This window comes from Rattus norvegicus, chromosome 11 (genome assembly GCF_021556685.1).
Source record: "Rattus norvegicus strain SHRSP/BbbUtx chromosome 11, alternate assembly SHRSP_T2T, whole genome shotgun sequence".
NCBI lineage: Eukaryota > Metazoa > Chordata > Mammalia > Rodentia > Muridae > Rattus > Rattus norvegicus.
The window spans coordinates 96534086-96549043 of record NC_141544.1 but is presented as its reverse complement, the minus strand read 5'-3'; the positions used below and the strand labels follow the sequence as shown (position 1 = coordinate 96549043).

At 52.2% G+C, this 14958-nt stretch overlaps 1 long non-coding RNA gene across 1 annotated transcript; it reads right to left on the bottom strand.

Annotated features, from left to right (window-relative positions):
• Positions 1 to 8977: 8977 nt before the first annotated feature.
• LOC148002708 (uncharacterized) lies at positions 8978 to 14851 on the bottom strand. The gene is made up of 4 exons (XR_015633695.1): positions 14823 to 14851; positions 10444 to 10633; positions 10072 to 10173; positions 8978 to 9090 (listed from the first exon to the last, which is right to left on the bottom strand). It is a non-coding gene; the product is annotated as an uncharacterized LOC148002708 (long non-coding RNA).
• Between the last annotated feature and the right edge of the window lie 107 nt (positions 14852 to 14958).

Below are 14958 nucleotides of genomic sequence, written 5' to 3'. Positions count from 1 at the left end.
CAAGCTTCACAGGAATGAGTTGAAGCTTCATTTTTGGAACGAGTTGAAGTGAGACGAAGGGAAAACAACATCCCCTGCCTGGACGGGATGGGACAGGAGGGAGCCCTGAGTGGAGCGGGGCAGGGCTGGCATAGCCTTAGACTATGAGCAACAGGAAGCACAAGCTCCAGGAGCCAGGGCCCTATTGGAGCTCACCCCCATTGCTGAGGGCACTGATGATTTATGTGGTGTGTGTGTGTGTGTGTGTGTGTGTGTGTGTGTGTGTGTGTGTGTGTGTGATACCACAGACTGGGGAAGGTTCTCATTGAATGGAGAGATAAGAGCAATTCCTGAACAGTGACCACACAGAAAGAATTCTGAACACTATTGGGCCCTGCCTGGCAGCTCCCTCTGTATGTAGCTCTCACCTGCTGTGTTCCCTGTCTGTTTCCTGCCTTTCAGGTCCCTTCCTCTCAGCCCTCCCTGATCCTCTGAGTCTGGCCTCAGATCCCAAAACTTAGTGTGTGAAAGACCAAGTGATCCCAGCCAGTAGCCTTAGAGAGCAAGGCATCCACACCAGTGAAGCCAGGCATGGGATGGGGGGAGGGGGCAGTGCAGGATGCAGCCTGACAGGCTGAGATGCTTGGGGCTCTTAGGCTCTGCCTCTAAGCTCCTAAAGGCAACAGAGCTCTGGCCTGGGGTGGAAAGGATGCTGTAGCTTTTATCGCCCCCCAGAGCCCACATGACTGGGTTTTTCCCAAGTCTGAGGACCCTGAGAATGAGTCATCTCCCACACCCTTTCTCCTCCTCAGAGCACACAGAACAAACCAATGGTTCAGTACAGCACTGGCTTTGACTTGCCAGTGTGGTTGTTCCTTCTCATAAAGTTTCTCTCTCTCTCTCTCTCTCTCTCTCTCTCTCTCTCTCTCTCTCTCTCTCTCTCTCCCCTCCCTCTTCTCTCCCTCCTTCCCTCCCTTCAATCTGGACTAAGTGGGTTTAAAAACTGAAATGCTATTTCTACTCCAGGGTGGCAGCTCTGACTGTCTTTTATACCTGGGGTCAGAAACCCTCTCATATGTGGTGTCTGCTCCAGGAGCTGATGTTTTCCATATAGTGGGGTCTCAGAGAATATAGGGTGTGAGCCTTGAGGGGAGGATCATGGGGGGACCGTGAGACCAGGACATAGAAACAGGAGTGGGTTGTAGCCTCACTGCAGCAGGGGGGTCGTTGCAGTCAACTCTCAAGGTCCCCTGTGTGCGTTGCTAGGGTGGCATCCAGAGGTGAGGATACCTGTGCTGGAGCCTCTGCCCTTGAGCCTCTCGCTCCCACCACCCTCAGACCCCCCAGCTCTTGTCTGCCTCTGGTCTTTGTGTGCACAGGTGTCTCTTTCTGTCCATGTCTGGCTATTTCCACTCTCTATTTACTTTATTACTTTTTTGATAGTTTCATGTATGCACACAATGGTTTATTTATTATATCCACCCCCATTCCTCTAACTCCTCCTGGACCTACCCCCACCCTATATTGCTTTCTTGTTTCAGATTTTTTCTTAGAGCCTGCTTCTAAAAATCATTTATTTTTATTTGTGTGTGTGTGCACCTGAGTATTTGTGTGTGAGTTTATGTGTGTATGTGTGTGACTGCATGTGTGGTGTGTGGGATGTGTGTGTGTGTATGTGTGAGTCTGCTTATGTGGTGTGTAGTGTATGTGTGACTGCATTCGTGGTGTGTGTGTGTGTATTTATGTGTGTATGTGTGTGACTGCATGTGTGGTGTGTGTGTGTTTATGTGTATGTGACTGCATGTGTGGGTGAGTAGTGTGTGGTGTGTAGTGTGTGTGTGACTCCATGTGTGGTATGTGTGTGTTTATGTGTATATGCATGTGACTGTATGTGTGTGGTGTGTGTGTGTTTATATGTGTATGTGTGTGACTGCATGTGTGGTGAGTAGTGTGTGGTGTGTAGTGTATGTGTGTGACTGCATGTGTCGTATGTGTGTGTTTATGTTTATATGCGTGTGACTGTATGTGTGTGAGTAGTATGTGATTGTAGCGTGTGTGTGACTGCATGTGTGGTGTGTGTGTTTATATGTGTATGTGTGTGACTGCATGTGTGGTGTGTAGTATGTGAGATTGCATGTGTCATGTATAGTATGTGTGTGTACGCACACGCGCACGCACACACACACACACACACACACACAAACACACACACACGTTAGAGTCCCTGGAGAAGGAATTATAGGCTGTTAGGAACTGCCCAAAGTGTGCTGAGAATCACACTCAGGTCCTTATGGGGTGCCATTTCTGTACCAGCCTGTGGTTGGGGAGGTCTCATTCCCTCCCCACTGGTCAAGTAACTATCGCCCCCGTCCTGGTGTATGTGCATAGGCACTGGTGTGGCTGATGGTGTGCATAGGTTCCTTCATTTGGAGTAGCTGTCTGAGGGCCACTGAGTACCAGCCCCGTCTTTCACCAGTCTGTTCTGCCCATGGGTCAGTGCTGTGCTTGGTGGGCGATTGGCTCAGATCCCTGGGCTATGGGGTGGGGCTATAACCTCAAGAACAGAGCCAGACCTCAGCCCGGTTTCACTGTGCTTCCCATAGATAAGATTTCTTCCTCTCCCCATCCTTACGGCCAGTGCCTGCACAGCGGCCCAGCCCTTTGTACCCATGTGTTGTCATGGAGATGGGCCATTCACAAGCCTGGCACTTCAAGGCTTCCCACATTCCCTGGTGGGCTCAGGAATGGGAGCTGGCATGATGGCCTGAGTCCCCAGCAGAAACCATCTTCTCTTTGTCCGTTTGGATGCCACACCCTGCCCGGGCAAGCACACTGCACCCAGTAATGTTCACCCTGGTGTGGGTGGCTGACTCTGGCCCTACCTTAGAACAGGTGTGCTTTTACAGAGTCAACCTGAAGTGACCAGAACAAGCAAACACAAACATCTGGTCTCTGAAGAAAGCTGGCTCTGCTGCTCACTCTGAAGCCTGTGAAAGGTCTTGACACATAGAGGTCGCTGATGCTAATGGGGTGGCTGACAGGCAGCCAGCTGATATGGAAATACCCTTCCTTCCCTGAGCCCAAGTACCATCCCTATACCAAACAGCTTTCTGCTGGGCCTCTGGGCCCAGATTGTGGCTCTGGGATCTTCATGTCCTTCTTCCAGGCCCTAGAACCAGACATGTGGAAGATTTGGGGGTGAGCCGCACTGCATAGAGACACCTAACTTGGCAAAAGAGCTGATTGCTACCCCTCTCCATGTGTCTCTGAGTCACCCGTAGAGAGCCTAGCTGGGCCTTTGAGGCTCTTCCGCTCCATCTTCCCCATCCTGTACGCTGCTCACAGTTTTTTAATCTCCCCATGAGCCACCCTTTAATCATCTCAACTCTTGCCCCTAGGAAAAAGCCTACAGCAGGATTTTCTGAGTGCCGCTGGCTCCTCCCCCTGCCCTAAGGTAGCAGGGGAAGAGGGGTGTGATGCCTTCTCCCAGTGGCTTTCAGGGCAGGTCTGGGACCACCCAGTCTCAGTTTCCCCTCTTGGGCAATGAAAGTGATTCTCCCATCCTTTAGTCCATGCCCGTGGCTGTCTGGGGAGCTGAGCTCTGAGGTGTGCCAAGGAACAGGGTGTTTCTTTAGGGACATCTAACTCTCTTGCTCCAAGCCAGGAGCTTTCCAGTCCCAAGGTAGGCCTACCATTCCACCGGGACCATCAAAAACTTCCTGTGAGTTCACATGGAGGGAAAAAGGCAAGAGCAAATTGCTGCATCCGAGCTCCATGCCCAGTCCTTACCCACAGCATCTGAGCTCCATGCTTAGTCCTTACCCACAGCATCTGAGTTCCATGCCCAGTCCTTACCCACAGCATCTGAGCTCCATGCTCAGTCCTTACCCACAGCATCTGAGTTCCATGCCCAGTCCTTACCCAGAGCATCTGAGCTTCATGCTCAGTCCTTACCCACAGCATCTGAGCTCCATGCTCAGTCCTTACCCACAGCATCTGAGCTCCATGCTCAGTCCTTACCCACAGCATCTGAGCTCCATGCTCAGTCCTTACCCACAGCATCTGAGCTCCATGCTCAGTCCTTACCCACAGCATCTGAGCTCCATGCCCAGTCCTTACCCACAGCATCCGAGCTCCGTGACCAGCCCTTACCTACCCTAGACATCTGTCCCACCTTGGCAGCCAGACCCAGGACAGGGTTTGCTCTCACTAACTACACAGGTGGTGACCTGAGCCTGGGCTTTGAGAACAGACATGCAAAGTGGACCTAGGGAGATGTGGTTGCACAGGCCTAGTGGTTGGTTTGGTGTTTTACACTAAATCCCCTAGTAGTTGGTTCTCACTTCTGCAAGGATCCTGGAGATAGACTATTGTCCCTTTCTAGAGGAAGGGCCTATCACTGAAAGGCAGGGCTGTCAAAACCTCACAAGGAGCTACAAACTTCAGGAGATCTGAGCAGATGTGTGGCCTCCAGACAAGTGCCCCAAATGAACTAGGGCCTGGTTTTCTCTTGCTGTGTGAGACTTCAGCAGACCTATATGGATCTGTCTGGAGGCCCGGAGGCTGGAACTTGTCCCCAAACCCTAACAGGCTAATCCCTGAGGTTCAGCCCACAGCAATTCAGGAACACAGCAGCCTCCTTGACCTTCTGCCCTGTACTTTCACAAACAAGCTCCCAGATGTTAACAGGGGCTGGCAGAGGAAACCCCTCCATAGGTAGGGTCCTATCTGGCCTCTCCTTGGGTCAGCATAACTGAATAAGGCCTGTTGCCCACATGGCTACCCACACCTGTGAGGGAGTTAGAGAGGTTGCTACACTATTGAGGGAAGCCCCAACCTGGAGCGACGAGTCCATGCAGGGCTCCAGTTGTGCAAGGGATGGGGTTGAACTCGGCCGTTCTGATCTTCAGACATCGTCCCTCTCTGTTCTGTGCTGTAGAAAACTGAATGAAGTCAGTGAGGCCAGAAGTCTACAACACAGCCACACCCACAGGGCCTGTTGTGATGATGCCCAACCTCAAGCTCTTGACCTCTTATGAGCTCAGAGGAAGCTGTGGTCGTACACTCACCGTCTGTGCATAATGGTGCTGACCTCAGTCAGGTTCTAGACACTCGGGGACCGACGGCAGCATGAAAGGCCTGACATGAAACCCAACAAGACAGACATATGAATTCAACCCCCAGGTCTCTCACCACCAGGGAGAGCACGTCAGGGTACTTCAGGCTAGGATGGGTGCTCCCCTGAGAGGCGTCTAGGACTCGGGAGGCAATGGTCACAGACTACCCGAACTAGGGGCAAGAACCGCCCTGGACAGAGGCTGGGCAGATTTTGCTTCTATTGCTAATAAAGTCATTTTAAAATAAGCTTTTCTTTGAGAATAGTTCTAGATTTGCAGCAAAGACAGTACAGAAAGCTCCCATATGCCACATACCCAGTTTCCTGCTGTTAATACCACACTCCTGCCATTACTGATGAGCCAACACTGAGAATCCTAGCAACAAAATCATCCTTCTCCAGATTCTCTAAGTTCTGACCCAGTCTCTCTCTCTCTCTCTCTCTCTCTCTCTCTCTCTCTCTCTCTCTCTCTCTCTCTCTCTCTCTCTTCTTTTCCACAATCTGACTGTTGGTCACAAACTCCCCAAGAACAGAGACAGACGCACATTTGCCTAGCTGGGCCTTCCATGGACACCTGAAACTCTCCCCCTGTGCTTTGCAGGGCCTTCCCTGGGGGCCAGGGCTGCTAAGGTGGTAAAGAAACCCACTGCACACTAGGATGTCTCCCTTTCTCCAGAGGCGCTGGAGACATCGTACCAAGCATGTTCCTGAGTCTGGATTGTTGCTATGGCGCCACCACACATGGCCTGAGATCTTTCCTTACTTGGGTTGTGATCACGGGGCAGGCTCTCCTTCCCAGGAACCTGAGGGACCCTCAATGCTGTCTCTTTTTCCTACATCCAGATGGGGTGAGGTTGGGGGGCAAAGCCTGCTCCCTCAGGGACGGTGTGGCTTCTAGAAGTGAGAGCCCTAGTTCTCATGCCCAACGTCCCCTCCTGTGCACACAGCTATCCTCCTGACTCCAGATTAGCCTCAGTTGAAAATGTGACTTTTATCCAGAACTCAAGACACAGACTGGGCAGGGCCACATGACTGATGGGTCTGGAAGAACAGCTTCATCTTGCTAAGTCTCTGGGGCTCAACTCCAGTAGCTGCCCAGCATTCAGGCCTGTCAGGCACCTCATCTTCTACATCGATAGTAAAGTCTGTGTGCATCAGGTCAACTGCGAGGCTGGGGATGACCTCAGCCAGGTCCCAGATACACAGGACCCTCTAGACCTGTGGAAGGCAGCTGACATGGAGCCCAGCAAGAGGGACATATGGATTAAGCTATGATGAGGCCTGTTCCATGCACGGGTGGACAAATGACCTTGGTCACCATGGGTCAGCTGTCCCAACTAATGAGTTTCTCTTAACCAATGCCTAGCAACCTCAGTCCCCAGTCCCCCTCTCCTGAATCCCTCTTCTGGTCCTCTCCATTTTAAAGAGTCTTCTTCAAAGGAAGTAGGTCTCACTCTATGAATTGACAACCACCCAATGGACCAATGAAAGGTTTCCTAGTTACCCTTGACTGTGTTGGGTCTGTGGGTCTGTGGGGGTATCCCAGAGGGATAGGATCTCAGTGACCGTGGCCTAACAAGAACTGTAAAGTTAGTTAAAACGCTATGAGTTCTTTCACTGTTTTCGTGTGAACTTTGTAGATGGCAGCATCACGTAGTGATGTTCACAAGCTAGACATGCCTGTGGAATAGACTCACATAGAATACTCTGGGGAGGTGGTGAAAGGCACAGGGTAGGGTATGGCTGGAGGAAGTGAATCCTGGGAGCATGGTGTCTTGCCACGCCCACTTCGTGTACCTTCCACTTCTCTGTCTCCTGTCCTTCGTAAACTGACATGAAGGATAAGACCCTGAGCCAAAGCAAACCTTTCCTCCTTTTAAGTTCTGTCGGGACTGGGACTGTTGCTCAGTGGTAGACATTTGATTAACGTGCAAGAAAATCTGGGTTCAAGCCCTCAGCATCTCTAAAACAAAAGTAAAGACTATTTGTAGAGGCTGTACATAGTCCACCTGCCTGGCTCTCAAGATCCTTGCTCTTACTGAAGCTGGAGTATCAGGGCCAGGCATGATAGATAGCACATGCTGTAAAGCCTCAGCACTTGGGAGGCTGAGGCAGGAGGATTGCTGGGAGTACAAGACCAGCCTGGACTACCAAGGGAGATCTTGTCTCAACACACACACACATACACACACACACACATGCACGCACACACATGCACGCACACACACACACACACACACACACACACGTTCCGTTAGGTATCTTTGTCACAGTCTGCAAAAATAATACATCTCATTTCACTATCAGAGAAACTGAGGCTGGAAAGACAGAGACACTGCCCGAGCCATGTCTTTGGGAGACACATGTGGGGTCTGAAGAGGAGTAACTGGAACATCGGGAAGGACAGAGGTGTTTATACTCAGGGCTGGGGCCAGGCAAGGCCTCAGCTGAGTCTGGCACTGCTCCTGAACAGCGGGACAAGAGCTAATTAATTAACACAGGCCATTGCTAACAGGGCACTAATGAAGACAAAGAGGCAGAGCAGGCAGCTGTGAGTGCTTAGTATGGACCTAAGAGCAGATGGGACAGCCAAGGGGTCCCCTGCCACTGCAGCTACACTTCAAGGGCCAAGTGTCTGTGTCTCCTTTTCAAAGGTTTCTTATTGTGGACAGACACTTTCTCACAGCTTGCTCCAGCCACCTCTTAGCCTATCTCACCAGCAGAAATCTCCTGCTGCCAACTGGATCTGCAGGTGCCTCTCCTTTTGTAGACGTCCCCTTCAGCGCCTCTCTGGCATCCCTAGCCAACCGCTAGAGGGAGCAGCCCAGCAGGACGAGCCCCCACCCTCACCTCCCTGTGTGTGATAGGAGGGGTTAGCGTCTAGAGGGATGTAAACTGCATCGTGTTGTATCATCGACGTGCACGCCTCTGTCTTAGTTTGGGAGAGGCTTGATGTACGCTGATGGGTTTCTTTGATGTCTGTGCCCCCTTTTCTCTGCATACCCCAGAACAGTCCTTTGTGGAATGAATCGCTGATACTTTCCCATTTTATCGTTTATCTGTTGGTTCTGTTTCTCCTGTGCAGCTGTTTTATCTTTATGAGCTTGTATTTGCCTGCCTCTCACTTTACAGCTTCTAAGTTTTGTATAATTCCTTAGAGTAATTTAACATTATAGAGTTTTTTTTTAATCTCTGATGTGTTTGTTTATTTGTTTGTTTGAAACAGGGTCTCACTATGTAGCTCTGGCTATCCTGGAACCATGTAGACCAGGCTAGCACAGAGACCCACTTGCCTTTGTTTCGGCACCACTTCACTGGGAGTTGTGGTTTGTTTTTACTTCTTAAACCTTTGGCCCTTTGGGTATCTATTTTAATATGAAGGACTGAGGCAGGGGCCCAAACTTCCCAATTGGCTCATTGAGTTGTCCCAAACCCCTGTATGGAGTGTATATTTAGTTTTTCCCAGATTTTTCTCTTTCTCTCTCAGACTTGTAGCTGAGCCTTTCCCCTGGATTTTCTTTCCCATCATCTGATGCCCATGAACTGTGTTGATCATTGTAGCCTTAAAATCAATGTGTCCCATGCTCATGGATCGGACATGTACTTGGGAGGCAGAGACAGGAGGTAAGTTCAAGGACAACCTGGTCTACACTGTGAGTTTCAGGGCGAGGGCTAGGTAGGGAGAGCCTGTCTCAAACAATGGGACAAATAAAAGAATCACGTGCTGTAATTAATCAACGAGCTTCTGCTCCATTAGAGTCGGAAGCAGGGCAGAAGCTGCGGGTCTCATTGGCTCTTACTACTAGTTCTTATCTTCACTATCAAATGTATCTCCATTCACTTATTCACCCCAACCCCAGAATAAAAAGTTCACGGCAGAGTTAGAATTTAAACAACAGCTTTATGACAAAGCTCTTCCATAACTCATGTCTGCTACCTTTGTCCTCTCTTCTGTCTCTTCTCCCTGGGACCTTCTGAATGGCTCTGACAGATGCCTATGAATTCAAAGGACAGGGGGTCAGGACTTGGTGAGTGGGCCCCAGTGCTGAGCTCTGTACCCTGGCTTCATCACATTGCCCTTCCCCCTTGGACCTCAGATGCATGACATTGGCATGGTGTTTCCAGGGCTAGACACTGCCTCTGCCTCACCCTGGGGACAGAGAAGGGGCCTAAGGAACAGCCTAGCAGAGGATCTCTCTGAAGTCTCCTGGGAAGAGAGGACGCCCCTGGCTAACCTGTAAAGCTCTGCGGGTCGAGGTTTGGCCTCTGCTGCATATATGCATGTGTCTGGGTATGGTCAACCTAGCCATGCCAAACTGAGTTACCAGAGCAGTGGATAGTTCTGGACAAGGGTGTCACAGAAAGGTCCAAGCCAAGAAAAGATGGTTCTAGGCTTCCCGGTCCAAAGCAGTATTTCTGACATGTAGAACACGGTAGCCTGTGGACACTCCAGCTGAGCATGGGAGTCTTTTGGAAACTTAACACTGAGACCAACTGCTTGAGAGTGTTGGCTGGGATCTTGGAATCCAAGACAACCAACAGCTCAAGGCTCTGTGCCTACTCCTTGACTAACCCAATTCCAGCCACATAAGGCTCAAGCTGATCCCACGGCGAGAGACTTGTCTGAGCTAAGCCAGCACATGACTGGGAAGGGCCAGGGCTGAAAGGCAGGAGTGGAGCGGGGAGTGGATAGGATGGGCAGACCCTGTATGTCCACAAGCTGGGATACATGCATACAACACTGACAGCAAACCTTGGTCGTCTTGGACTGTCAGCATAATCCTGGCTAAAACCACTCCGGACCTGGAAGCCTGTCTGCAGCTTCCACCTCTAAGACCTATCTTCATGTAGGAGCAACTGTGCCTCTGACTTCCCTGGCAGGGGACAGGGAATATGAAAAACTGCATATTCTATACTCACTGAGTACCAAACCCAGGCCCCAGCTTCAAAACCAGCTTTTGGGACCCCTGTCTTACGTAAAAGCCGGGTCCAGTGACCCTGGGCAGGAATCCAGGGAAGTTTGGCCTTGGACAATCTTGGCAGTGGGGTTGTCCCATGGTTCTCAGGATGCAGAACTGCTGTGGAGAGTGGAACAGAATATGGGGGTGCATGGCTAGGCACACCCTTAATCCCAGTGCTATAGAGGCAGCGGCAGGAAGATGTCTGAGTTCAAGGCCAGCTTAGTCTACAAAGTGAGTTCTAGGACATCCAGGGCTACATAAAGAAGGAACTCTGTCTTGAAAATACAAAAACAAAACAAAAAAGAAAGAAAAGAAGAGGTCGTGAGAGTGCAGCCAGGCAAGGCTAGAGCAAGGCCTTTCCCTTGGCCTCAGGTTCCCCATAAGTACCTTGATGAGGAGATCCCAGGGATGAGGGATGTGAAGAGTCAAGATCCAACAGAGGTGGGAACCAACCTCCTAGATTACTGAACGGCTAAATGTTGAAAGCAATAAGGAAAAGTAGATGGTTCTCCTTTGTGTCCTTTGAATGGGACCACTAGGTTCTGGGTCAAGCTAGCCCATCCCATGTCCTCCCCATCTGGAAAACAAAGCACATTTGCATTCTCTGTGGGTGGCCTGAACACGGGCAGAGCCAACATTTGGACCCTGCTGTACTGAATGTGGGTAGCAGTGAGGTGGCCCAGTAGAAACTCTTCACTGAGGGCCTACAAAGGGCTCTGAGGTGCCTTCCAGCCCCAGCATATACAGCTCATGAGTCCATTTAAACAGTGTTTGACCCAGTTTTGACTGCCCTCTGGGCTCCTAGCCTGAGCAATAGCTCCCAGTTTAGCCATCACTCTAGATGAATGGTTCTAGAGAAGGATCTACATTCCCCACAGGGGTCGAGGAGGGGCCAGAGGCCACAGCGATGATGTGGGGTAACCCTGGGACTATGCTTTCCTGGGCCCCAGCCCTATACCAGACTTTAGACCCCTGGGCCATAGGATTCATATCCAGCTCTCAAGTGGGCTAGCTGTGCCTACTCCAAGATCACTGACTCAGCAGCATGAGGAGACAACCCTGAGATTGTCCTCCAGCAACTCTCAGAGTCCCAAGCAGCACATCCAAGACCTGGAAGTTCCAGGGACTCACTAATCTTTATAGGAGCTGGAAGAAGAAGAAGAAACAGAGCCAACTTTGGGCCCAAGTGTCAGCATGCTGCCTGGCCTGAGGCTCTACCTCCCTCCCTGCTCAGGTTCTCATCCTAGAGAGGGGTCACAGTGACCACACTGAGAGCTGATCCTGCACTGCACAAACCCTACCCAATCTATTCAGGAATCTCTCAGAGGTGGGGCGCACACATGATATTTCGGGAGGTGTGCTCAGCACAGCAGAATCCAGGATGGTGCCCTGTAGGAGGCCCTGGCTCAGAGCAGAGTCCAGAAGTATTGGGAGACGGGCAGGCCCAGTGGGATTCTGGGGCGTGCCAGGCCCCTTCCCTGCACCAGTCCCCGGTTGCTGCTGTGTGCCTTTGATGAATAAGAGATGAGGAAGCTGTTTAATTATGGCTTAATGTGCACCAAAGTTGGGCAGGGGACTCAGGGTGGGGTTCCTCAGGGACTCAGAGCTGATGAGGCAGAGGGTCCAGAACTCAAGGTGGAGGGTGGCAAGATGCTTCTTCTGTAGAAGCAGAGGTCTGGGCAATCCAAGAGGGGCTACCAGGGTTCGTCTGCCTAAACTCTTCAGCCCTGTTTTCCTGTCTGGAAAAATAGGTAGTGTCGTTGCCATCACAGGACCAATAGCACCATGCATTTAGCAGGCCTGGCACAGAATCCTCTCAGGCTCGGGCATGGTGCCATCTTCTGTGGTGAGAGCAGATGGCCCCCAGCTCCCTGGCACTGAGATCTCATCCCCAGCCACCCACTCAGGTTGGTGGCCTTGGCATGCTCAGGCAGCAGGTGCAACCATACAGCTTGACCTTCTCCCTCCTTCCCTAGTTCCTCCTCTTACTGTCCCAGAGCATATACAGCAAAACCCAAGTTCCCTTATTTCTTCCTCCCTTCCTAGAAAACCAACGGCCTGAGGGTGTGTGGGTTGTCCTACAAGGATGCCCCAGTAGGGCTTGTGCCCATAAGCTCTCAAGCCCTTGCAACAGTGACCACCTTCCAAGGCTGCACCACATCCCTTTCAGCCCTGGCTAGCCTCATGCTGGATTCTGATTGGACCCGCAGGTTTGATCATACCTGCTAGGATCCCACGTAGTTCTCTCAGGGGGCAGAAGAGGCAGACACAGAAGGGACAGTGATCTGACCACACCCCAAAGCATCTATCCACACACACAAAGAGCTGGGCTGAAGTCACACAGACAGGGAACTTCCATGTCTTGTACAGATCACTGAGCTGAATCTGAGGCCAGCGGAGGAAGGCGGTGCAGATCTGGGGCACTGCAGTGTCTGTCAGGCCTCACTGCAGGAGGCAGTGCCTGGGCAAGTGACCCATGGGGGTGGGGGACAATTCAGACAGACCTCTAGTCTGGTCCAACAGGCCTGGCCCAGTAGTAATGACTGATATATTCAAGACTGTGGGAGAGCTGTCTGCAGACTTCACATCCTCCTTTGACTCCCAGGGCCATATGTGCACAAGGCTGGGAGAATTCGTATCTGCCAGTCCAAATAGGCCTACCATGTCAGAACCTCTGCTGGGGCTTCACACAAACCAATCCTTGTAGACTTCATGAAAAGGACAATGAATGCCCTGGCTTCCCCAACTGGACCTCTGATTCTTCCCCCAAAGGACCAGCTAAGGCTGTTTGTGTGTCTTAGCCTAACTTCAGTCCCTAGTAAAGTCCTCCACTCACGTTCAGTCAGCTGCCCTCCTTCCCTCATCCTTAGGGCCATGGGTGCTGTGCCTGCCACTGGGGAAGGGCTCTGTCGCTCAAATTGCCCGATACCTGTCTGCAGCCTGATAAATACGCCTCTCCGGACCTCCCACATCTCCTGCTTAAGAAGAGAGCCATGTCCTCCTGGAGGCAGAACGGCCAGCATGCATCTCACTTTGCTCCCTATCTGATCCTCTTCAGAGCTGGCCTGGACCTTAGTCTGCATCCAGGCGTCCTGCAGGGTCGGTCTCTAGAGAGGAGCACCAAAGTGCTGACTGGAATGGGTACACATACGACAGCATGGTTTGCAGACCACAGAGAAGCTGCCTAAGACTATGGGTGCCCAGTTTACACCGTAGACCTCAGCCCTGACCCAATCTCATAGACTTGTGAGCAGGTGTATCCAGGCCCTACCCCAGAGCATCCAGGAACAGCCATCTTTGAGCTGGCGAGAATTGTGGCACCAGACACCCCCATGGTAGCAATGCCTTTTCTTTCTCTCCCACAACTAAACCGTGCCCCAACATTGGAAGGAGGGGCCTCAGTCATTACCTCTCTAATGGGCAGCCTGGCCAATGTTAAAAATAGTCGATGGGGAAATGCCTTCTCTAAACCTCTGGGCAATGATAGTAGCCCAGGACTCTAGCCTTGTCCTCAGATTTTCAGCCATGTCCCATGACATGAAGTGATCTTCGAGCCACAACAATCACTGGTGTGGGCACTGCTGGATTCAAGGATACTGTGAGAAAGGTGTTGGTCCAGGCTATAGGCATGGCCTTCTGCTGGCTGTTGAAGTTGGCTTTCGGTTATCCATCTGTCATCGGGAGGCAAGCCTCCCATGCGGTAGGGAGTGAGGACAAGAATGTACTGAGGCACATAAGGGGTCAGCCTGGTGGCACTTAGTGACCAGTATGCAATGAAGAAGTGGCCGTGAGTGCCCACCCTGCCTCAACCTCATCTCCCACATTTCAGTGACCTGAAAATCCAAGTCAAACAGACAAGGGCAGCTGAGACAAGACACACAGAGGTGTGGTTGAGGACACAGTCAGGTCAGGAGCGAGCAGTGTAGCCTCCACATCTAGCCAGAAGGCCATTCCATTGCAGGCTCCTCAGTGGTCTCCAGCCCTGAAGCTCATGCTGTCCTTGGTGTTTGCTTTTCCTACTGAGGCAGGCAGACCATGGGTCCTATCCAGTTTTCTGGCTATCGTGTGCAGGACAGACACAGCCACCAGCCTAGCAGCCAGAGAAGCAACACCACTCCCACCTCCCCTCCCCAGAATGCACTTAAGAACTCCAGGTAGAGCACCCGAGTAGGAATGGGAGATGGGACATGTTGGATTGATGCCATTAGGAATATTGGCCTTATATTGGTCTGGCTTGGTGGACGTTGGATCTAGAGGAGTCTTCGGATGTGGTGATCTCCTTTGCAAAGAGGCGCTTGTGCAGAGGCAGGGTCACACAAGGCCTAAGTGTCCTCCTTGGGACAGGGAGGTGGAGAGGACTACAAAGCTAGGGAGGAGAGCACGACTGCACTACTACACCTTGCCTCTCAGTTTTCTTACCGAACCGCCTAGGACAGACAGTCCTCGAGCAAAGGGCTTTAAGGGGCAAGCAGGAGGCGAGCCACGCACAGGCTTGCTGCAATCGTCCGATGTCCAGGACTCCCTTCGGGACGCGGTTAGGTTATGCCGCCACGCCCTCGAGCCCGCGCCCACAGCCGGTTCCGGGACGCGGTGCCCGCGGCCGCCTGCAGGGGCCGCCGCCTCTTCAGGAATGCGCCGCCTTTGTCTGGGACCGCGCGTGGCCCGTGCACTGGGTGGCTGAGCGACTCTTGCCACCTGGACCGCGCTTCGGGCACCCTCGCGTCCCCTCCCGTCGCCCGCCCGCTAGCCCTGCACCCCATACCCACCGGTTCGGGTCCGCGCCGCGCGCCCAGGTGAGCGCCCCGCCCGGCGCCAGGCCCCGCCCCGGCCCCGCCCCGCCCGGGCCGGCGGGGAGACCGGGCGGATTCCGCGCGTCAAACCACATGATCCCATAAAACATTC